The sequence below is a fragment of the Megalops cyprinoides genome, chromosome 24 (genome assembly GCF_013368585.1).
Source record: "Megalops cyprinoides isolate fMegCyp1 chromosome 24, fMegCyp1.pri, whole genome shotgun sequence".
In the NCBI taxonomy this organism is placed as follows: domain Eukaryota; kingdom Metazoa; phylum Chordata; class Actinopteri; order Elopiformes; family Megalopidae; genus Megalops; species Megalops cyprinoides.
In genome coordinates, this window is record NC_050606.1 from 21,294,601 (window position 1) to 21,319,000 (window position 24,400).

Consider the following 24,400-nt stretch of genomic DNA (forward strand, 5'->3'; position numbering starts at 1 on the left):
ATATAGTCTTGGACTAAGACTACATATTGTCGCTTTCGGTTCTTTCATACATTCATCGTTATCACCACTATAGGCATAATCGCTCCCTGCGTCAGACTTCGTTCCGCAGGGGTGCGGGATGCATTGTTTGGGGTAATTCCTGATTTCCTGGATCCAAACAGCGCCTGTAATTTTTGTCTGAGAAAGAGTAAGTGAGTAAGTCTCTTTACTTCATCAATCTGTTGGTTGATCGGAAGCTCAGATGAATGTGAATGTTTTGGAAGTTGTCATTATTTGAACATGAACTCCAAAGTATTTAATATAAGGACTAATCATACAGCAAGTCAATAGCCCTTTAAAAGGTTCATTTTCTCGTAGATTTCCCTGAGCTGCCTTGTAATTCAGTGTTATTTGCCCTTGCATTGAATTCCCTCCCTATGTTAAAAGTGTTTGCATAGTGGGTGGATTTCTGTGGGGGACTGAAGTTTTAGATTGGGTGTGTGACAAGATATATTATTACCTGGGATCCAAAACACTGGTCCAAGCCAGCAGTCCAACAGGTTTATTGGTCTGTTTTACATTTCGAAGATAAATTTTATTAGTCCTCACGTAGAGATATTCTTTGCATCATTTGTTTGATAAGATAGCGGATTAGCAGGAAGGATGTCCTGGAATACAGTGTATTTTGATAAAGCTGGTTAGAAATGCTAGAAAGCTGGTTGTTATAGTTCGTTATAAATGAATGCTCAGTCTGTGCGACGCAAGCGGAATCTTTTTAAGGTCTCAGTTGTCTCTGTTCTGCCTCTGTCGGTCAGTTGTGGAATGACAGCCATGCCAAGATAACAATATGTGGCCGTGCGTAGAGGTTGAGCAAGATCCGTAGCAGAGGTTGTTATCCTGCTCAGAGCAGCCACATCCGATAGGAGGAGCACACCTTTGCTGCAAGAAAAGTGTGTTTATTTTAACATTAAAAGGTAAACTGAGGACAACCCATATGGATGTAATGGAAGGAAGCAAGGACAAGAGTTGGAACGCTGGCTAATTCACTATTTGTGCTATGATGTTTGTTTTTGAGAACCTGAGAGAGTCCTAGTTATAACTCTTCCGGGACATAAAAACAATAGCCACTGGTGTGTAAAACTGTTGTCTTGCAAAGATATGCTTTACTTTTAATATTTTTGTCTTCTTTGATGTAAAATTTGATTTAAATAAGAGGTTATGTGGGTTTGTTTGAAAGAAAAAAGTAGAGGTTACAAGTACTTAAAAAAATCAATTAATTTATGAAAAAAAAAAAATTTAAATGAAATGGTTCAGTGTGTTTCATTTGATGATTTGTTTTGTGCATCCAGTTACACAGACAAGCTCAGGGGCACAGAATACATTTGGGAGAATATTATTTTTGGACATGTATCAGGTGATTGTGAGAGTTTCCACTGGTGAATTTGGGATTTTTCAGCCTTAATGAAAAAGGTCAATATTAAACAATGGTTTCATTCAGTCTCAGCTGTGTGTCAGTGATGTTGAAAAGGCTGCTCTTTTTGAGTTGGTTTAGTCCCTCAGAAAAGGGAGAGTACATGTTGGTACAATACTGTACACAAGGGGGCAGTGTCTTCTAGTAACAAGGTCGATAGATGGTGTTAGGCTGTGTATGTCATTGGTTTAGCACTGGATTTCCTCGAAATCCTCAACAGTGCAGTACCAAGGCAGACAGGGATTGTTATGGTTAAAAAGGAAAACCTAACACTTTTTCACAATATATGTTTGCATACCTGTTATATTCCTGAGAGATCAGTAAATGCTGTACTTGGGCCAAATGATAGTGCAGTTTTTCTCAAGTGTTGCTGTGCTAAAGGGAACTGTGGAACTTAAGATCCTGCCCCACCCAAAACTGTTTTTGGAAGGTGTGACTTTCGTAGAAATGCAACCTTTTCCCAAACCCTTTCGTCACCTGGTCTGAATAAGAGCAGGGTGCTCTTTCTGTATGTGGCTACAGAGGTATATGGCTAATATGTGCCTACTACAGAGTGCTGCCTGTGTCTCTGTGTGGCACATCAGTGTCCTGAAGGGGACAGTGTGTCACCACTGTTTGACTGAACCAGGTGACGGTCATGGCAGCATTGACAGAATGGACAACCTGAATGTCCCACTTCTTTTTCAGCACAGGGAACTAAAGCAGTGACATGTTGATACAATGAAAGTGCCCACAAAGTATGGAATACCATGCGCCTAAGTGTCAGCACCAACATCTAGATTTGTTTATAACCGAGTAGAATCTGATATAAGTTTGTTAACAGATTTGCTATGATTTGTCAGTCAAATTCCCAGTTCAGGCACCTTTTCAAGTTTGGTTATATGAGAGGCATCTCCAAATATTCAGAATAATGAGATCTTTTCGTTTTCTGGGAGGAATGCTCTCTCTCTCTCTCTCTCTCTCTCTCTTTCTCTCTCTCTCTCTCTCTCTCTCCCCCCTCTCTCTGGTGCTTGACAATTGAAAAGGACAAACAACAGTGTACAAAAAAATACATGTTGATAGTTCAGTTTGAGGCAAAGTAAAAAAATAGTGTTTAATGTTGAGAGAATATGAGATGATAGTAATCATGACAGTAATAACAACAGTAATTGTAAGAGTAATCTCTCCCTCTCTCTTTGTCTCCTTCTGTCTGCTGTCGTGAATGGAGGTGATTATAAAGAACTACCCAGAGGGACACGATGTGGAGGCCACCGTCCTGGCATTAGACCAGGCCCAGGCATAGCATCGGTGACTGCCTGTCTCTGTCATGAACAAGGTCCGTCAAGCTCCTCTGCCATCCTCTGCAAGATAAAAGGGCAGCATGCTCGCAAGAGGGGCGTAACAGCTCCGAAAACTGTCCCGTACAGGTTATCTGTGGTTCAAACATTTCATTGGTATGTACATATAGTTTGTTATATATGTACAAAGATACCACATTAACTGTATCCAAAATGGCAAGCTCTGTATCTCTCAATTTTCTGTCTGTATGTTGATAAATCTTTAAAATTCTGTCTGCTCTACAGTTTAAACAGGGGGTGGAAGGATTATAGTGTGCCCTATCTCCATAGTTATAAATGGTCTCTGACATAGGGTGACATTGGTTTCTCAACAGTCATCCTTTCTTATAATGCGGTTGTTGGGGTCAAGAAGCATGTATTAGGGAGCTATAACAGAGCACCACCCTGTTCATGTCCAGCACAGTAAAGCAGGGAAAAGTGTGGCAACCTGAGCTCCAGGATATTTCCTCTCTTTCATGGAGATGAAGCCTGCAACCACTTTTTGAAATTTAAGAAGCCCATGAAGTTCTGAACACCTTGTGTTCATGCTGTTTCACAAGCTTATTCTTAAAAAGTCTTTTTGTAATCCTTCTTTAGGATAATGTTAAGATTCATAATCAAGATTCATGTGTTCACGTTTTTAAAAAATTGCATGTTTCTTTTTAGGAAGTAAATGATAAATGAACCATAGACAACCATAGTCATGTAAAGGCTCTTGATGGTTGGGTATTGCAGCTTGTGGTTGTGTGTGAATTGAAGCCACAGTCCAAATTTTGAATGTTGCAAGCAGTAACAGGGGTTGCTCAAGAAATATTTTCACAGGCATGAATACCGATGCATTTTTAACAAGTTTCCTGTAAGAAATCGGTCGGTCTTTCCTGTTTGAAGTTTGAGCCATTCCAGCACTGGCCTAAGGAAACTATTCCCATCTGTTGCTGGAAGTTTCCATGTTCACAAACACATTCATTTGAGTCTTGCCTTCCCCCCATCACCGAGGACTGGACCAGGCCCCTCTCCAGCATGTACTTCAGCATGGTGTGATCGCGTGCAACTCCGTTTCTAGTATACTTTGCTTTGTAATGTGGCAGAGACACATTGACATGAATAAGGGTTTCTTTTCTGGCTTTGTTGTGGAGACATACCAGTATAACACTCCAAAGTACCACAGGAAGGGCAACTATTGCTGTTATCTGAAAACATTATCACCAGTTTACCTTATGATTATCATTTCACTTAGAGCAGGGGTGTGGAATTCATTGTGTTCCAGTAAAAGTCAATAGGCATTTGAAAAGCAGCTCCAGGGAAAGTGTTTAGTGAGTCATACCAAGCAGGAACCAAGAAAAAGGCCTAAAAGTGTTGATTTACCAATTCTTATGTCCAACCAAATAGTTTGCCTGGATCTTAATTTTTTCATGAAACATACCCATATGGCTGTGGTGGTGTGCAGGTTGATCTCACCCCATATTGATATTTTTCTGCTGAAGTTATTTTTGAAGTACATGCATGGACACCCCCTGTGTCCATGTGTCTCCTTGGATTCCTATTTGTGCCCCTGCGGAGGCAAGCCCCGCGTAGAGTCACGCGAGTCCGTATGGATTGGACTATAGAATCTGGCCCCTTTTGCAGGTGGCAGAGGTGTGGGAGGCGCCTCCTGTGAGTGTATGAAGTAGCTGCACTCTGCACTGTGTTCCTCCACAAATGGGCAGGCAGATACCACATCCAACCACATCTGCACGACAACATCATGCATGCAGGTGCAGCTTGAACAGCGACCCGGAGGCCATCCAGAACAAACTGGATGAGAGTAGCCGTCTATCTGGGGCTGCTGATTGGTAATGAGCAGAGCATTCGGTCTAAACACCAATGCAATTGATCCTGAACAATGAATAATGTTTAATTAACCAATTAATGTAAATAATAAGAATGATAATGGATTGCATTTATATAGTTCCGTTCAACCTTTGAAGTCTTCAGTGCACTTTATGGCTTAACCACCAGTTCATGTTATAGTATTACATTTTTTCAGTCTTTATAAAGTGGTGTTATGTAGTTTCCAGTGACCAATGACCATGTCCTGTGCAATAGTGAGAAAAATGCTTTCTTGAGTTTGTTCCTCAAAGTTAAGGGCACAGTGCTATAGCAGCTGGTCTAAATGCCACATGGAGACCAGTTCTTGTTGAGCTAATGTGTGATATTCTGAAACTGTAATCATTGCAAGTCAGCTAGTGAAAGTCCATTGGTTAAAAGCAGGAACTATGTATTTGTTTGAACTTCAGGAAATTGACATATTGTGTCTTTTCTTTGAAGAAAGGGATATGTACAAAATTAACAGGAGTTGGACTTAAAAGGCAGTGTAGGATGGTACTGGGTAAGTTCCTTGTCATGTCAAGAAACTCTAAAGCTGAGATTAAATAGCTGATTCTATGCAGTCATCTCAATATTTTTATGGTGATATTCACTTGACAAGTGTCCTTGCCCTGTAGCACTAATAATTTGCAACAGTAAATCCATATTTTACAAATACAGTTAAATTTTATTAAGCTAATACATGTTTATCCTTTCATAGATATGTCATTTGATCATATTATAAATATTGACTAATAATGATTAATTGCTATTATACTTTTTACAGGCATTAAAGTTGATGAAACTACACCTGATAAGATGTTTGTGCTAACACGTGGAGTGCTTAGGCGCCTGTGTCAGCATCCCTAGGGTCCAAATCAGGGATAGCTACTATGTGAGTAATGCAGCTGTTTCAGTAGTTAGCGCTGGATGGAGCTCGCCAGGGATGAAGTGTGACCAGCATGTAGGCACGGCAGAGGCAACAATGTCTCACTCTATTAAATAGGTGACACTCAATTTCCTGTGATTGAAAGAAAAAAAATGTCACTGCTGTCCTTGGAAAGAAAAGAACAAAGCCCTGTGCTCTAAATCTGGCTGTTAAATAGTTTTATTTAAAAGAAAACAATTTGTGGACTTTACAGCATTCGGGCTGTCCACCACTTCTGTTGCTCCTCCAATCCAAGGGTTCCAAGGGTTTGAAACAGGGAGAAATGCCCGAGGAGGTTGGAGAGGTTCTCGCATTTAGGGCTATGAAACAAAACTATAGATAGAAAGATATATTTTATATTTAATTTTATATATTTTATTTTATAATAAGAACAAAATTTATAGCATGTCACAGATAGAATGCACCACTTACAATGTGAATAAGTTGGTATACACATGCAAGCAATTACACAATCCAGTATGCTACCTGTATTACCATATTTATACAAGAAAGTGGTGATCGCAAGAGCACAGCTGCAAAACTCACACAGCCTTGCTGCTACCATCTCATCACCTGCCTACTCCAAACTGGGACTCTGTGCTAACAATAATCTTATTTTAATAGGGTTTAACTGGAAACTGTGTGCTCATGTCTCTGCCTTCATCCTTTGTGTACTTACTGTAAGGTCGCAGCGCATGACGGATGTTATTTCATTGACGTCACATCCCTTAAGTGTGGTGCGGTGTATCCTCGGCCTTTCTGAGCACAACTGCTTTGTACACACACCCAGTTAGCACAGGTTTAAAAAACTAAGCCGTCTTAACAAGGGTGTTAGACACTTGCTTTGAGCAGTAACTTCAACTGGGTCACACTGTAGTGGGTGTGGACAAAGCTGTATTCCCATACGAAAATGACATATATTGTAATATACTGACAAATATGTTATTCAGCCCAAGAATGTATTACAAATACATTTAAATTATATGAATACAATTGCTTATTAATACATGGGCGGCAGTGTAGCACAGTGGTTAAGGAGCAGGACTCATAACCAAAAGGTTGCCGGTTCAAACCCTGCTGGGACACTACTGCTGTACCCTTGGGCAAGGTACTTAACCCACAGTTGCCTCAATAAGTATCCTGCTGTATAAATGGATAACATTGTAAAGAACTGTAACGTATGTAAGCCACTCTGGGTAAGAGCATCTGCTAAATTATATAATGCAATATAGCTTATACATTGAATGGCGTTGTACATTAATATAATTATATATTCATATAATTCATAAATATATTGCAATATACAAAATTTTACAGCTATATTTTTGATATATTGATTGAATTAAAAATACATTTTCAATATATTATATTTATGTTTGGGATGAAGGAACAAGAAGCTGTAGAAGAGGTGAATTTGACATTTTAAAAGGCTCTAAGCCTCTGACTGTGAACTGTCCTTACTCTATCACCAATCAATGAAAGTACAGTTAAGGCTGCTTGGAGGTCTTTTTCTTGCTTGTCAATATCTGTAGTAGCAGAACCCCTGGGTATTACACACACATCATGATTCAAACAAGCTGTCTCTTTGTCACATCTTAAAGCACACCTAAGGGTATTCACTGACAAATTATCAGTAGTATGTCTTAAAGCTGCCATTAAACCTGTTTACCACCTACGGTTTGAATGACTTGTGAAACAAGACTTGTGAAAAAAGACAGGTATGTGAAAATGAACTCCCATTGAAATGGTTTAACATACTAAGCACGTGTCTATCATCTCCATAAGGTTGCTTTACAAAGGCTTGATGTGTCTGAGCAAATACTATCCCTGGGCCTAATTTCGCACACAGCTCCTCAGAGTTCCTTTGAAGTAACACACTCTTGTATGATTCTTTGTAGCTCAAACAGGAAGCTCTGATGAATCTCGCCCTCTCCTTTTCAGGAGGATCCTCTCCCACATGACATCAATGAGCTGAGACCTGAGAGAATCCCACCACTCCCTGGGACTCAGTGTGGCCTTTTGACCCTTGTGAGGACCTGTCTTTCTCTGACTGGCCATCCAAATGCACATCTGAATTCTGGCAAAAATTATTTGATGGAAAATGGCATCTGTAGTCAAGTGCTGGCAGTACAGAAAATTCAAACTCTGCAGTATAACTGATCAACTACACTGGCTTGCATAACATGGGATTAGGTCCCATATTTGGCCTAACCATAATATAATGTATTTCATCTGTCAATCAGAGTGACTCTGTATATATTTACAATGCATTTATCATTACACATTTTCTCATAAATTTTTGCAACCATCAAACTCATGATGTCATGTAAGTATCCAGAAAAAAAACAGACCATTAAATCACTGGAAAGGAAGGACAAAGCACATTGAGGTTAGATGGAATCTGGGTCTCAATATCGCTATTGGGTAGTTGGGTATGACTGGGTATGAAGCAACAGGCGTTTCTCCTGTGAACCAGCTGGTGGATTGACCTCTCTGACTGAAATGCCCCCATGGCTGGGATTTGGAGTGAGAGATGATCTGTAGTGACCTCCGTAAGAAGTGCATCCCCACTGACCACCTCTGACCCTTACTGCTGTTCACAAGCAGAATTCAGGTACTGTATAAATAAAATGCACCCAGTTAACTAGGTCTTTAGGTGTGTTTTCATTGTATAATTGAGGTACAATAATAGGTATAATAGGGTACCTACAATGCCCTGATCAGCTCACCACATCATATGGCCAATGTACTCAGGATGGACAAGTGGTCTAGAAAATTTGTCCGTCTCCAAAGTGAACTGATCATTAATGGATGCATTCAACATTTATCACTACGACTGTATACTCTACAGGTAATCTTAGTTGGCGAACTACTGCACCTGACTTAGGCTACACACGATTCACAGTAGCTTTATATCTGCAGTTCCCTTTACCCAGAATACCAAACGACAGTCTCAGTTCTACAGACTGCTTGAAAACCTCTCCCATTATCATGGCAATACCTTAAGTTAACAATGTAAGTTAACAATGCTTCCCCTTGCTCTGTTAAACCTAATACAATTTTATCCAAAGGGAAAACGCATTAAGTTTATTTTTCTCATCTAATAAAGTCTTAAATGTAATTCTCACTCTTTGCAGGTTACTCAAGTGACACCCCATCTAGAAATTTAAAAAGTTGCGCATCTAATATGCGTAGCCAGTCCTTTTCCAGTAATTTCCATCCCTGTAAGAACTTGGGGCGGATCGTTTTCAGGACTTGTACTATTATTTGTGATCTATGTTGTGATCTAAATGTTCTTCTCAGTGATTTTGTCTATCTGGATTTTAACTCGCACGATCAGTTCAGAATCATATATTTTAATTTTATTTTTCACGTGACAGCTTTACTCGGTGCACAGTGCAGTATCGGACTAAGCCTGCATTGACAGGCATTTCCCAGCCAACTAGGAATTCACATTCCTTGCGAACTAGTTTTCCACACAAAGCACAGTAGCTAGCTGCATCACATGATTTAACTTCCACTGAAACATTTACAAGAAAAATCAGTCGTTTGTATTATTACTGAATAGCCTTAACATACAATCACCTCAAGAATGTGACACATTTCAGCTAATGCATTCCTCATAATGCATTTTTGTGTTACCCCAAGAGTTACACTGTACGACTGCACTGGGTAGCTAGCAGATTAATCTTAAAAGTAAAATCAGCGCTTTTGCAACGAGACGGTCGAGGTTATTGATATTGGTATACTTAACCAACGTTATCTTCAAAGGCTACACGCTGATATGTTTTGTCCGTTTGAACCATTTTTGTCTGTTTTCCAATGAAGTAGTACAGCCTTTTAAAGAACAAGTGCAACATTTCTGGAGAACTATCTTTCCGCAAGGGCATGCATGCCTCGAACAAAACAAAACAATTCCCACGTCGTCTAGCGCTGTTGCTTGGGGGGTGGGTGTGTGGGGGGGGGGGGGGGTCTAATGCGATGGCCTTTTTTCAACAATCTGCAAACCCACGTTTCTCTGTGCTGTCATTTTCATTCAGCTCCACTAGCTGGTTGCCATGTCTCGCCACTGCCCTTCCCCCACGCAGATTTCCTCCCAAGTGACTCACGCCTGTTCTGCAACAAAACACTCACCCCTGCGCATGCGCGACATCCCCAACGTTCAGTAAATATCACTGCGCAATAACGGGCAACGGGCGAAGAACCAGTGCAATGTAGGAAATACCAAAAACACAACCTCGCAGTCAAATGAGGCAAAAATAGCGACAGCATGAAGTCCGTTAAAATTTACCGTCGTTTAAACGCACGGCTCTTGATTTCCAAGCCCAGCTTCTAGACCGACCATGTTCGAGAATATTCCAGTCGCTGCAGAGGAGAAAGCGGAAAAGATGACGTCAGGCGCCTGAGCGTCACCTCACCCCTCTCATGTTCAAGAAGCGCCTAAGGCAGTTAAAATGTTCACCGGTCACTGACGCGATAATCACGACTCACAGCACTGCAGCAATCACACGTATTAGATACAAATTAAATTATTTTACATTCTATTTCATTTTTCCAACAGTAACATCCTCGTGCGCCAGGAGGCGGGTGCTGCCCATATCCAACAGTAACCAATGGGCGCAGCCCTTTCGAAGCCCGATGAGGCCTTAGGTAAAGTGATCACGTGACCCCATTTCGGCCAATGAGAGTGCCGCTTGCATGTTTTGCTGGGATGTTCTCGTAGAGACGGAGAGAGAGAGAGGAATGTTTTCAAACCAGCCACAAGCTGGAAGGGTACGCAGATCGCCTCTGGCTTTCATTTTAATACTTAATATTTAAAATATACCATTTCTATAACCTAATTCTTATTAGTGAGTGAACATAGCTAAACGAATGAACAAGTGGAACTCGAAAGGCACTGTTAAGGTAAGGCGAAATTAGTGGTTTCCTAACGTCCGTGGTCGGAGAAAAATAACTGAGGCTACTATGGAAAATATGATTTTTGTTGCAGCGTGCTTTTCAGAGCTTGGTACATGTGTTTGAAAAGAGTCGGCTAGCGAGCGTTGTGCAGACCTGTTTTATGATATTTCATTTACGGTTTAAGCAAGCGATGTTTTTGCCCTTATGGTAGCTGACGTTACTAAGCAGGGGCAGAATCGCAGCGAACGTTTGCTGCGTGTCAGCTGTGACAGCCTGGCTGAGCTCGGATCGGAAGGGATCTGAGCGCTGGACTGTGGTTCTCAGACTAGCGTTAGCCTGTTAGCTAAGTACGCATCGGAGGGGATCGAAGTGCTGGACCGTGGTTCCTACACTAGCGTTAACTTGTTAGCTAAGTATGCATTGGAAGGGATCTTATTTCTGGTCTGTGATTCCTACACTAGCGTTAGCCTGTTAGCTAAGTACGCATCGGAAGGGATCTGGGTGCTGGACTGTCCTTCTTACACTAGCGTTAGCCTGTTAGCTAAGTACGCAGCCATACGCACTAATGTACCGCAGGCGATCGGTGGCTGCCTCCTCGGCTTCTGCGGGCTATTGTCTCCATGGGCTTGCTGAGATGGTGCGGTCAAGATTTTGCAAGAAACGTTCATATTCCGAACATGTACGTTTAAAATAAAACAATCAAACTTAATCAGAGTTAAGATGGCTGGGCAGCTACATTACAAGAGTAACCTTTATTTATTTACACAATTATTATTCATATATAGGTGGTGGGTCATCTTTTTTTAAAAAATTGGATTTAAAATGATAGCTAGCTACGTGCCAAGGTATTTGATCACGAGTAGGGTTAAGGTTGTGATCGAGATGCCTCTAGTTAAGGTTATTTGACATTTTACAGTGAACATTAGGGGGGTGTGTAGCCATGGATCTGAGCGACCATTCTTCACTAGAGAAGCCTTTTGTTTAGTGCACGTATGAAGGCGCATTCACTCAGTAGTAAAATGAAAACACGTCTTGGCGTGTACGATCAGTGCTTACACGTTGACATTTCTCATGTTGCAATCGTGGATTAAATGATAGAGCCGACCAGTGGTACGTAACCAATACATTGATTACTACAGCCACATGTTATGGTATTTTTTTCTACATAATAGAAACAAGAAGTGAATGTTTCCACAAAGCGATCCTCTTGGTCTCCGTCAAAACGCACTGTCATTGTCTTTCATGATTTCTCTTTCTGTGTTTAGTCAATGCTCTAATTTCAAAATACCACATATGAGGCTTGTTCTATCTGAAGCAATAATAAAAAATAATAATCATTAGACTGAATCGATGTCCCGCCCATTAGCATTTTGTTTTCGCTAAACTCTTATTGATATGCTACCTAATATATGTGATGACATGATTATTGCATACGTTTCAAGACGTGGGCTTTCATAATATGTATTCCGTACTAAAAATATATTATTGCTTGTGATGATAATGAATTCATGATTATATTGAAATCATCACATACCTTTACTTCAAATACGTTGCATGGACATTAGCTGGAAAAAAAACAACATTATTACTGTTGCCACAGCTGAGACACAGAGTGCATCACATAAACTCCTAATTGCAAGGAAGGCATCAGAAATAATAATTTTGCTATCTTTTAGTGCCTCCATAGTATACCACCCTGCCTTAAAGGGTATTTTTTATTTTAATGTGACCCTTTAACCCTTTTAAAACACACTAATTGGCAGTTGTAGCAAGCGTTTTTTGTAGATTTAATCATGAGGGGGATTAACTTCTACTGTTTTTGTCCATTTGAAGCAGTTTGTTTATGTACAGCATCACTTGTAATCCTAGAACAGCCTTAGACATTCAGTAAGAATATGTACTTGGTATTCTCCAATTTAATTCCTAGGCTCAGTTTTTAAATTAATATTCATCTTAATTTCCACAGAAAGTGGTATCAGGTGTTACCAGTAACAATGTCGGAGCAGCAAATGTGACCCCTGGTGCAACAGCCCCACCCCATGAATTGAAACAGCTACAAGACTCGAGAAACGCAAAGCCTGCTTTCCTAGCTAGTATTGTACTTGCTGTGCAAAGCAGTCGTGTTTCAAAGCAATACAAATTCAGCAAGCAAAATTTTCTTTTCTAGTTTGCTTCAGTGCTGACACATTAGTAAATAATACTATTCTTGAACTTTTATCACTTGAGGTGATTTAGTTTACTCATAATATATATTGGTTGAGAACATCCAAGAATTACAACTATGTTGGAACTGCAGTGTGGTGTGTATCACCTTCAGTTTAATTGTAGAATCTTGTCGATTTGTGACCAAACAGAGGCATATAGGAAAGGTGTAGTTTGTCATAAATCATTTACCAGCTGACCTGGATTTCTTTGCCTTATTTTGTGGACATTTATAGTAAGCATGCAAACACTATAAATGCAAAACTTAAAATGGATCATTGCTCCTAACAAAATAAATTACTTCTACAAGTTTATTTTGTTTGGTATTTAGTCGTCTGATGACAATATATTTTCTTTTTTAAAATCCTCTGCAGTTACCTGGTTGAGTTGCAGGTGTTGTTGACTTTTGCTCTTACACCATTGGAGTCTATAATGCAGACAGAGCAACTGTACCAGAAGCAGGCTACACACTGGGTCCCATTAACTGGGTCTTCCCTGAGGAATTGGTTGAATGTTTGCTCTCAGCAAACGATGAATGAAAGGTTAAAAGGCAGAACAATTTCTGGAAACGATGAATGCTTAAAAACCATATACAGAAATACCGAAACGTCCAAGGGGATGACTTCTGCACGCAGTGAAAGAGCACCCCAAAACACAATAATAGTACGATTAGGGCCTTTACTCTTCTGCCAGAAGCACGGAAACGGTGAGGTTTTAACTGGCCTTTACTGTTACCATGCCTACTGAGGTAATGTGTGTGTACGTTTTTTTTTAATTTATATATTACACAGACACACACACACACATGTATTTATATATTTGTGTGTGTGTGTAAAATGCATACATGTATATGTATATTGTGTGTGTGTGTGTGTGTGTGAGGTATACATACAGTGTAGATTTAAAAAAGGACTAAGCTGTTACTCTTGTCAGAAACAAAAGGCAATATTATTTAGGTCTGCTACATGTTTGATAGAGGTTCCAAGGGGTACCCTCTGAATGACAGGTAATTTGGGGCCTATTATGTGACCATACGGTTTTCTCAGGAAGGCAGAACATCAGGTATTCAGGTGATGGATTTCACATAATGACTCCACTCTGGTGAGGTGATGGGGGGCAGGTTATCATCATTCATACCGTGTTTAACTGGAACTGTAGCCTGGGAGAGAAAACATTTCATTTATCAGATCAATTGGGCTTTTTAATACTGGTTTTTAAAGAAAATAGTACGCACCCTGAATGTGTTCCAGGTATCTGTCTTTATTTTCAGTAAAATCGGAGAAGGCTAAACACTGGACAGCTTTGGGAGTTTAGGAAGAAATCAGGATCGACAGACTAGAATTGAGTAGAAGTGGGTAGCTATGATGTAGCAAGAATGATGGACTGTGAATTTGTATGGGGAGTCTGTCTATGACCAATAGCTACTTTTCTGTTAAATTAATAGTTGTATGTCACTCTTATACTTTGCTCTTCTTTCTTTGTAAAATAAGGTATCTTTTTTAATCCCAAGTATGTTGAATAATGTCAGAAATTGCAATGTTATTTCAGCTTGCATTTTGTAACATAGCTAAGGATAATGTAAAGGTGCTAAATTATTTAATAGTAAACAGAATTAAATATATTTCATAAATGTATGCCATTGTACTGTTCAATTTCTGTGATCTGGAGCCTGTGATACAACAAACATTTGGTCATTGCAGGGCAGTATCAATCATAAGTCCTTAGATATTGCATAGAGAATTAAGTTAATTATGGCAATAATCAAATATCCAATAATCAGAAATCTACTTATAATATTCAGTAATCGGTTAGCTAATTGTAGAGACCCAGTCTTTCTTGTTTATTTTTAGGGTCTTGCCCCTTCCCTTGGGTCTCTACACCTGCAGTGTGCTGGTAGCTAGCTTGCTAACTTAAGCAGCTGTGTGTTGAGACATAATTTCCATGAATAAACATATCAATAATAACACTAAGCTGGTTTGCTAGATTGCCACAAATCATTCATGTTGCACATTATCAGTTAGCTACACAACACAAACGCCGTGGGAGACCTATAGTACAGTATTTTGAAAAGTAACTGCTGTTTGGTTGACTAGGCAACCACTGACTAACTAAGTGCTGTGTATTGAGAATTCAACCAGCTATAACCAGTGGGGAAAATGGAAACAGAAATGGTAACAGAATGGTCATTTTTTCACATACACACAAGGTAGCTCTTGCTTAAATTTGTTACACAGAGATGGAGCTGAAGTTAGTTTCAGGATCAACATCATCCTTCCAGGCTTTTCTAGTAAAACTACATGGCTTCCCACTCATTCACATTATTGTTTCCCTCGGAAAAGAGCTTTTGCCATCAATAAATATAAAAAGGCATGTCAGTTTGCAGTTATCTAACACATGTGTCTAGTGTAAAGTTATGTACAGGATTGTCGCCGTTACCTTTAGCGCGCGGTTTCATTCAGACGTTCTTGTCCTGTCGCCCTCTCTTGAACCTAGTGTAAGCTGTAAATCAGTTATGTTGCCCCTCTGCTGATGTTATAGGTGTTTTTCCACGGCCAGTTTTAGAGGAGTAGCTGGGGGAAAAAGAGTAGAGGAATTAGACGTGTCCAGGGAATTCCCTTCTTTCTGTGAAAGGGTACCTCTTTGTTTGTGTTGTTAACACTGCGATTTATCTGCGTACTGATACGCAAACGCACACTGCTTGAAGGCCGTGCAGCGATGTCAGAGACACACTGCGGCGTGCTGTAGTATCTGGCAGTTATCGGTGGGAAGGCTAATTAAAACTTGGCGTCGTGGGTCACCGGAATGCTGCCTCTTAGGCTTTGTGGACAGGATTGTTCTTTGGAAAGCGAACACGGAACACGGCGAGGAAATTATGATGCCACTTAAAGCCATGCACTCTGCTCTTAACGGCTGGCTTGCAGGCCTTTATGTTAATCGTTAAGAATGTGAAGCGTGTGCCCACGGCTTCAGACAGGATGCTGCAGAAGGGAGCACAATCATGCAGAGAGTAAAGGACAGAAACAAGGGGAAGGGTGAGCCTTAGGCTGTCTAAGACCAGCACAGAGCAAACTGCGTCCTTCCCCTTTCACTTTGGTAGAAGCAGTAGGCATGTCTCCAAAGTAGTGACAAACGTCCCGCCGATGTTTATGTTTTTGAAATATGTGGAAGGAGCTCTGTAATTGAGTTTTTATGAGCTACAGGCCAGCCCTTCAGTGGATCGCATCTCAAGACTAGGCCTTTCGAGGCCATGTGAGAGCTAAGGCCGTAGCGTGGGGAATGTTTGGCATATATTCAGAGCCAATGAGAGCAATGATTCACACTTCAGCCCATTAGACACTGGCCTTTGTGCTCGAGACTTTTCCCACGAGAGACGTCTGTGCTCAGTGTTATGCTGGCGAGTCAACATTCTTTTATTTTTCTGTGCCAATTTTTCTGATGTCTTAAGGGGCCATTTTTTGGTTGTTTTTTTGAGGAAGAATTCACCCTGCGCCTTTCCAGGGCTCAAATTAAGTAGCAGCTGTTGTTTAACCAGGTTTATGTGTGTGTGCGCATGTGTGCGCGTTTGTGTGTCTGTGGGTGGGTGGGTGCGTGCATGGGTCTTTGGTTTTTAATGAATGAGTGTCTAAATGACACCTCGGGTCATTCTCAGAGAATGAGAAAACCCAAAGGGAAGGTTTTGGCTTGACTCATCAGGCGTCCGTAGTAAACCCTTGTAATGGCATTTGACTTTATGCCTGATTGATATGTACAAGTAAATGCTTTCCCTGGTGGTTTGTCATCAGGTTATTATTGGCTTTTTCCAGAAAACTGAATTGGTTTCACACTCCAATTGCATAAATACGTTCAGAGGTAACAGTAAAGTAAATTACCCGAGAGAGGGAAATATAGGTGTTCTGACGTTGAAGTAATAGTTGTAGTTGTAGTAATCCTCACTATGGGCAAACAGTGCACTTAGTGGATTTCCTCTTTTTGAAGTGGAAACTGAACCAGGCCGATATTGTGTGTGTGGGAAAACCCCTTGAAACAGTCAAATTTCATGCTGTTTCTACTCACCTTGTCACTACGCATCCCTCAAAGGTCAAGCTGCTGCCTTGATTTCTCCAAAAACAATTCTGTTCTCAGGACGTGTTCCCACTTGCTCTGGTTCTCTCACCTCTTTTTTTAAAATGGTGCAATCCTGCCTTCTCACCCCTAATAGAAACTCAAAGCAGAGAACTGTATTGAACCTGATAGATTTAATCTGGCTTCTGGTGTGGGTTCAGCGACCAGGCCAAACTGAGAAGGTCTTTGAGGGTGACAAATGCAAAGCTGGATGGTGTGAACTTCACTGGGAAAGTTTCGAGGTTTCTCATTAGTCATATAACCAAAGGCAGTGAGGCTTTTAGGCTTTGTCCTCAAAAGCCACTTCTGGTTAATGAAAGATTGTCTCATATGAACACGCATTAATCCACCTCTGGGTAACTAGAGATGGTGTCGTATGAGCACGCATGAAGCCACATCTGGTTAGCTAGGCCTGTTCTCGTGTAAGCACACCTGAATGTAAAAGGCTACAGCTGTGCTCTCTTTGCTCTTGTAACTAGGTTACTCGATCTCAGAAGTATCAAGGGAACACTTCTGGCTGCAACACACACCTTGGGTTACAACCTAGTCGAGTGGCAGCGCAAAAAACATCACTGTTGTCAGGGGCAAATCATGCACATTCGAGAAACTGAGTGAAACAGAAACTCCCTATACAGGAACTTTCTTCTGTATTTTTAGATGGGTTAAAACAATATGCGTTTCATTTATGTATTTATGAAATTTATGTTGTTAAAAGTAAGTTATTCAAATGTTCTTCCTCACAATTCAGCCATCTGCTGTGACGGGTAAAAGAAGTCAACAAAGGAAAGATATTATGAAATATGAAATCGTTAAGATTCAAATGAAAACCACTTCCTTAATCTTACTTTCAAATCGCTTGTTATTTCACAACGAGTTCATTAAAGTGGATCAGCTGGCACAGTACAAGTAAACAGATATGAAATGCCAGAAAAGTTATACTAATAAAATATCACAGGAAATAATAACTGACAAAATTAATTCAAGATCTATTTCACACAATCTCTCTTTTCTTTTGGTGACAATCTCTTGAAATTATTATATTTAAACATCCAGCAGTTAAAGAAAAGCTCTGGTTAAATCTAATTCCAACGTTTGGGCTGTCCATGTGTCAGAGACAAGGTTAAAATGGCCCTGGCTGTATATCTGGTGCTGAACTTCTGGGCACGTAGCCTGTGGTAACTGCCTTTTGTGATGTCTGCATCAGTCCTTCCTGCGGTGAACGTGGACTTGGGATCTGCATTATTTCTTTTTGTCGTCCTGTTGTCACGATGTGACTTCTGGGAAATGCAGCAGAGATTGCTGCAGAGACAGCTGTGTTTCAGTTTGCCATTCCTGTGTACTGCACTGTAAACAAGATTTTTTTTTTCTGTTTAAAAATGCAAGCTGTTCACTGGGCTGACATAGCTACCATTTATTAATATCATTACATTTTTTGGGCAAGTTTGGCAGAGAAGGAAGCCAGTCCAATCTTGGGAATCCAAGAAAAGAAGTTTTTGAAAACATGCATATCCTGGGCACCTTTACATTAGCTAGCTAGCTGAAGTTGTAGGAAGGTAACCCTGCAGTTGCTGTGTTTGAGTTATAGTTTCACTACAGTCAGTGCTAATGAATTTGTTTGAGTTGCACTTAATTTATCACATTAGAGTGTTATGCCGAAAAAAATGGCATTCCGGATATTGTAATTTAACCTTGTATGGGGGTCAGCCAATGTACGACTGATGCGTTGTTGCATCTCGATTTACGCTGCACTGTGAGGAGTTCATGTGCTATATCGTTGCTGAGCTGTTCAATGCACAATAGATATCCTATCTAGTCTTTTAAGGGGCTGATATTAAACAAAGCTGCAGTGAATATTGCAGTTTAGCATTTTGTATACGCTGTCAGACCTAAACTTTGAATCATGCTATAGTTAATTACATAAGAATGATCACCTGGTAGATTTGGGGTCAACAGAGTCTTGAAAGTTTGTAAAATGATAAAAATCACCAGGCCAACATGTAATTGAACACCACACATGACAATGACTCTTCAGTAAAATAATAAAATAACTAGATGTAATGTTTTTACTTGAAGGAACATCTCAGGGAGAAGTAATCACTGTGGGTGCTTGAACTTGACAGAGAGTTGTCTGGGATTCGGCCCCAGGGCTGGAATGTGTTTCCTATAGGATTTTGGACATTGATCTACGGTGATGGGGATTACTACAGCCACGTACCTGAGAGGTTATTGATCTTCTTCACCAATATTATTCAGTAATAATTGCTTGTTTGTATATTTCTTTTTACTGGGAGTGACATCTGGTCTACTCAGTACCTGTGAGATGGTCAGCTGTCATCAGGAATGAGAACTTCACCCCCAGAATACAGTGTAATGGAAATAAAGGCTGTACCATCACAAAGACCCTCACAATAGCTCTTCAGTACTTGGCACAGCAATTGTACCCTATAAGCTTTTTTCCCAGTGATTGGGTAACTGTTATACAACATTTTTACAATATGTACATAACATACTGTATGTTCTATATGAAAGCCACAAAGCATCTGTGAATCATATTTGTTATAATGCATGTAGGAGGCATATGATAAATGATGATTGGTAAACATAACATGATTTTAATAAGGCAAGGAAGCAGCACTCATGATTTAGGGCGTACTCACACTAGGCTCGGTTGCCTTGTACCGTGCCCAAGCACGATTGTCCCCCCTCTCCACTCCCCCGCTGGCCTGTGCTCACATTGCACTTAACGTTCCGGGCACGCTTATGTCATCTCGATGCAACTTTTTGTGTTGAAGTGCTCTCGCACGGCACAATGGAGTTCGTGATTGTACTTACTTTGTGGCTTATTGGGAGTCATTTTGGACATGGCCCTCTCACATGTCTTATAGATTTATCAATTATGCAACACAGCGATTTTCAGTTAATTGTGCTGCACGTATAAGAAGATTTTTATGAAGGCAGCTGACTTTTCAGTCATTATGCTAAGGGAAAGACCAGTATTTTGTGTCAGATTACAGTAGCCTAATCACAATAATGTTAGCTAATGTTAACCAGTTAGGGCTACTGCTTGTGTGTGCGCTACTGTCATCATTACAACAGCAAACATCTTCTAATACTACTTGGATAGTACACTTTTCAATTCATACGAGAATATTTGGGTTAATAACGAGTCTGGTTCTCACTGTATTGATGAACGTGAATTGTAGTTGGCAAGTAAAGCTCCAAATTCCTCCCTCAACGTCAGCTGCCTCCGTAAAAATCTTCTCATACATGCAGCACGATTAACTGAAAATCGCTGCGTTGCATAATCGATGCTAACTGGCTGGGGAGCTAATGTTAGCTATCTAGCGATAGATTTGACAAACAAAGCTAGTTATCTAACAAGCTACCTATCTGAATGATTGTTGAAGACTAGCTACTTAAACAGGTTGTCTGCTTCATTTGTGATACTCTGACTAAGCCCCTGACAACAGCAATGTTTACATCGCCATGTAAAGTATGGTTAGTTTTATTTCGCTTGCTAGTAATCAAGCTAATGTGGGGGTCCCCAGTTATTTTTAGGTATAGATCTACAGAACTAACCAATCAAAGATCATTTTGGAGGTAGCCAGCTTGTTATATTAAGGACGTCAGCTAACTAATCAAATGATGGTTTAAAGGATTTATTATGACTGTAACTAACAGATATCCAGCTAACTGTTGCTATAACGTATATATTTGTTAAATGGGACAGTCGCATCATTGACGACATGTTCGAGTTCCGTGCTCGGGCATGGTTAGCGATCACACTAGTCAAACGAACTGGACTTTGGGGGTCGAACATGCTCAGGCACGGTATGGATCGCGTAGTGTGAGAACACTCTTATTGTATGACACCAAAAGTTTGCATGTCACACAGCATGCTCTTCTCAGCTGGGGTTTGCCAAGCACTAGTATCTTATTGCATGTAATACTTACTATTCACATGCAGTGTGTATGTTTTTTTTTTTACATAGTGTTACCAAAACTTGCATTACTCCTCATGCTCTGGGTGCATTTAAACTAGAGTATTCCACTGCTGTGTGTTCCATTGATGAGGTTTGAAATCCATGCATAAAATGACAGTGTAACACTTCGAGCTCTTTCTTCCCACACACATTGCTTGGATTGCACAGCATCTCGCCAGACGACGTGTGGTCTTCACCAGGCTGGTAAAGACAGCTGATGATGTTGCAGGTGTTTTCACAAACGGCAACATGTGTAAACAGCAGGCCAGGCTCAGAGTGTGATTTCAGCAGAGGCAGATTGGTGCCGATTTCATCTAACACAAACTTGTTATACACCAAGATACCGTGACATGATATCAGCTTGCTGTAACAGTCACTCTGCTTGATAGGCATATTGCGAACGGGTTTTTGGAGCAGTTTCATAAAAGAGGTGCAACTTCAACTGGATGTCAAAGACTCCCACTCAGAAATGACTCACTAGTGTACTTATAACTTTTAATTATTTGTAGAACTGCACATTTTCAAATAATAGAATAATAGTAAGTAAAAGCATCCCAAATAATCTGTATTTACCTTCCGGACATAAGAGGCTGGAGTGGAGCTCAAATGAAATTCATGAATCATGAAATTTATGAATTTCAGGGAGAGATGATAGGGTCATGTCTTGTTTACATGTTGCCTTCATTAAACAATCAAACCATTCATGCTCAGTAAAAACAGAAAACAGCACATTGGTTATTTTATGAAAAAGAATGAAAGAAAATCCAGCAAAACAATTCTGCGGATACAATACTGCTTTTGTTTAGAATATTGTTGCAGAAGTAATACAACACTTTTGTTTATATGTGCAATAGATAATTGATGAGTGTGAAAAACAAATACTAGCTAATGAGAATAGATTGACATTGGACACCCAAGTTCAGTTTTTGTGCAAAACTATAAATCAGCTTGTGAACATGTTTGTCGAGTTAAGCTAGTCAGACAGTTCCAGATGTCTTCCTGGCCCACTACTTGTGTAGGATATTAACCATTGCAAATAAAGCTTATCATAGTTTCATAGTTAATGCACTTACAATGATTGTATTTATCTTGACTGTCCCTGCTGTACGCCAGTCACTTGCCATATTAATATTGATGCCTTGTATCCTGTTACTCACCCGTACCCTGTTTGGGTTGTAAGTTATGGGTTAAATGTTCATGTTTCTCCAAAAGCCAGGTTTCTTTGCAAAGAAATTACAAGAACTTATTTCTAACACTTATTATTCGAGCTGTCTAAAAGTTGTATGGTCAAACTGTATGTTAAAAAATTGTGGCCATTTATGTGGTGTTAAAGGTACAGATTGATTAATTTCTTAATAGAACCTCATTCTGTTCAGCTGCAGGCTCTGGATCTGTAAAATTGATGCTCAGGCCTGTATTTTGTCCATCTTTGGTTTTTAATCTTTGGTGCATGGCATCAATGGGTGATTTCTTAAGTAGCCTAACATGTTAGGGATGAGAATTTGGGTGAAAGACTTTTTCTGTTATTGTGTTATATTCAAATGGTGCCAGCCTCACAAACAGATCCTGGCCTTTAAAATCTTGTGCTTGTATGATTTTGGGGTTTTATAACATACGCTGATGATGAAAACCGTACCTGCCAGCTCGCCCAAGGCGAGTATCAGTTGTAACTTACTTGCAAGTGAGGCTTTTATCTATCCAGTCAGGACAATAAAAACTTATGCAGTTAAGTTTTAACTTAACTTTTGCTTAACTTTTGCAGTTAGGTGCATTCAGGAGGCATGATATTATTACTTTTCTAATTCAGTGTTAGAGCATTGTACTGTAACATAAACATAAATATTGTAGCTAGCTAACTATCTAATGTTACTGGAGCTAATAACGCATTAATTGAAGACAAAACTCGTCCCCTTTGTCCTCAGTGCTGGAACTTTGTTGTGCGGTGTTTGCTATGTTGGTGAGGAGCAGACAGCAAAAAGAGCTGATTGCTAACCAAATCAAAAACTCTGCACCTTCTGAAATGTTACAAGTGTCTTACACTGAGAGCATCTTCTTAAGGAAGGCAGATGGTCACAATGCAGTTCTTACGTCAGACTTGTCTCAAAACCGTGGTGTCCAAAGGTTCAGCTTTCCGTTGGTTAGGGTGCTAGTTTACACGCCCCTTGATAGAAACGCATAGAGCTTCTGATCGCTTTGTCCTCGTGTGATGCTGTTGTTTTTGCAGGTTGCTAAGGAAATTGTACTCGGGGTGCCCTTTCTGCTCAGTGTTCTTGTCTTTCCGTTGGTTCTCCAACTGACTATGAATACTGTATTACAAATATGCACGTATGTCTCCCTCTAATCTTGCACCCACAACAAACTACTTTAAGCTTGTAGAAATTTGCAGCTAAGGAATGGGGGCAATCATTTTTGATAGGAGAAGCTTAACTGTCAAATTAGGAATGGGGCTTGGGCATGTGTCAGACGTACAATGCAGATATATTTTGTTTTTTTTGATGGACCATTAAATTGTTGAGGGATAATACATGAACAAATACAAATCATTCAGTTTTTATTGAAAAAATTTCAACATTTTTGTTTTTGGTGTGGCACAGAGCAAGGACTCTGTGCTAGGGAGAGTTTTAACTGGGCTTTACGAAATTTCATTCTACAAGCCTGCCCACCTAGTGTCAGAAATCTGTAATTTATGTGTGTGTATGTTTTTTTTTTTTCAGTTTGCTTTCCAGACAGGAAGTTTTTGTCAGTCATTGTTATGCATGTTACTGCATTCATTTATGTAACAGGATACTAAAGCAGGTTTGTTTATTTATGAGGCTTCTGGCAGATATCGATTTATTCTTTTTCCTTCTGGAAAACGTAATTTCACCATTGTAAAATTATGAGTAACACCAGGTTTGTAACACCTTTTCTGCTGTTGCACTGAGGTCCTTCTGAGATGAAATTGATTTTAACCTTCTCCATGTTCATTGTGACCACATCGGTTTATGAAGGACTTTAGGATTATCCTGTTAAGCCCAGTGATATACTACATCATTTCTGTTCTGGGTGGTTGTTTTTTCCCACATTTTTGTTTCAAAGCTTCATTCTGCACTTTAAAACAGGTCTCCATGGTGACAGTGTCCATTCAGACCTTATTAATGTCCTGACAGCAAAATTGAAGGGGGCATTATGTTCCCTGCTTGTCCTTCCATCTTCTCCTGCTTTAGTCACAGAAGTGGCCTCCGGCATGACCGTCAGCCAGCCGCAGTGAACTTTGATGAAACGCAACACAAACATTGGCCTTGCCGTTTTCCTAAAGTTATCTCAGTCTCAGGCCATGGGGTCAAAGGTCAAGGCCACAGAGGCTCCTTGAACTTGTTTCCTCCCCCTCAGTCTCTCAGCTGTGAATGGATTTCATTGGAGCTTGATAGCAGTATTTCCTTCACTCTTCCCCAGAGCCCTATTGGTCAGGTTAAAAGAGTTCACAGAGGTTCTGGATAAGTTTGTTTTGTTGTGTTTAATTGATTGAATCAGCTAGACTTCGGGCTAATGCCCATGCCTGCCTGTTGTGCACTCTTGGAGTCCAAGATATAACCTTGTCTACCACTTCGTTAACAAATAGGAACTGTATGTACTTCTTCTTAATTGTTTGTGTATGAGTGTATGCCTTATAACAGTTATTTCCAGTCTAATATTC

The 24,400-nt window shown here is 40.1% G+C and overlaps 1 protein-coding gene across 2 annotated transcripts in view; it reads left to right on the forward strand.

Moving 5' to 3' along the window:
- Positions 1–10,281: 10,281 nt before the first annotated feature.
- Positions 10,282–24,400, forward strand: part of ankrd12 (ankyrin repeat domain 12) — a 45,413-nt gene continuing 31,294 nt past the window's right edge. For both annotated transcript variants that reach the window (XM_036518721.1, XM_036518722.1), the window contains exon 1: positions 10,282–10,444. The gene's annotated coding sequence lies outside the window, so the exon portion shown is untranslated. The remainder of the gene's footprint in view (positions 10,445–24,400) is intronic.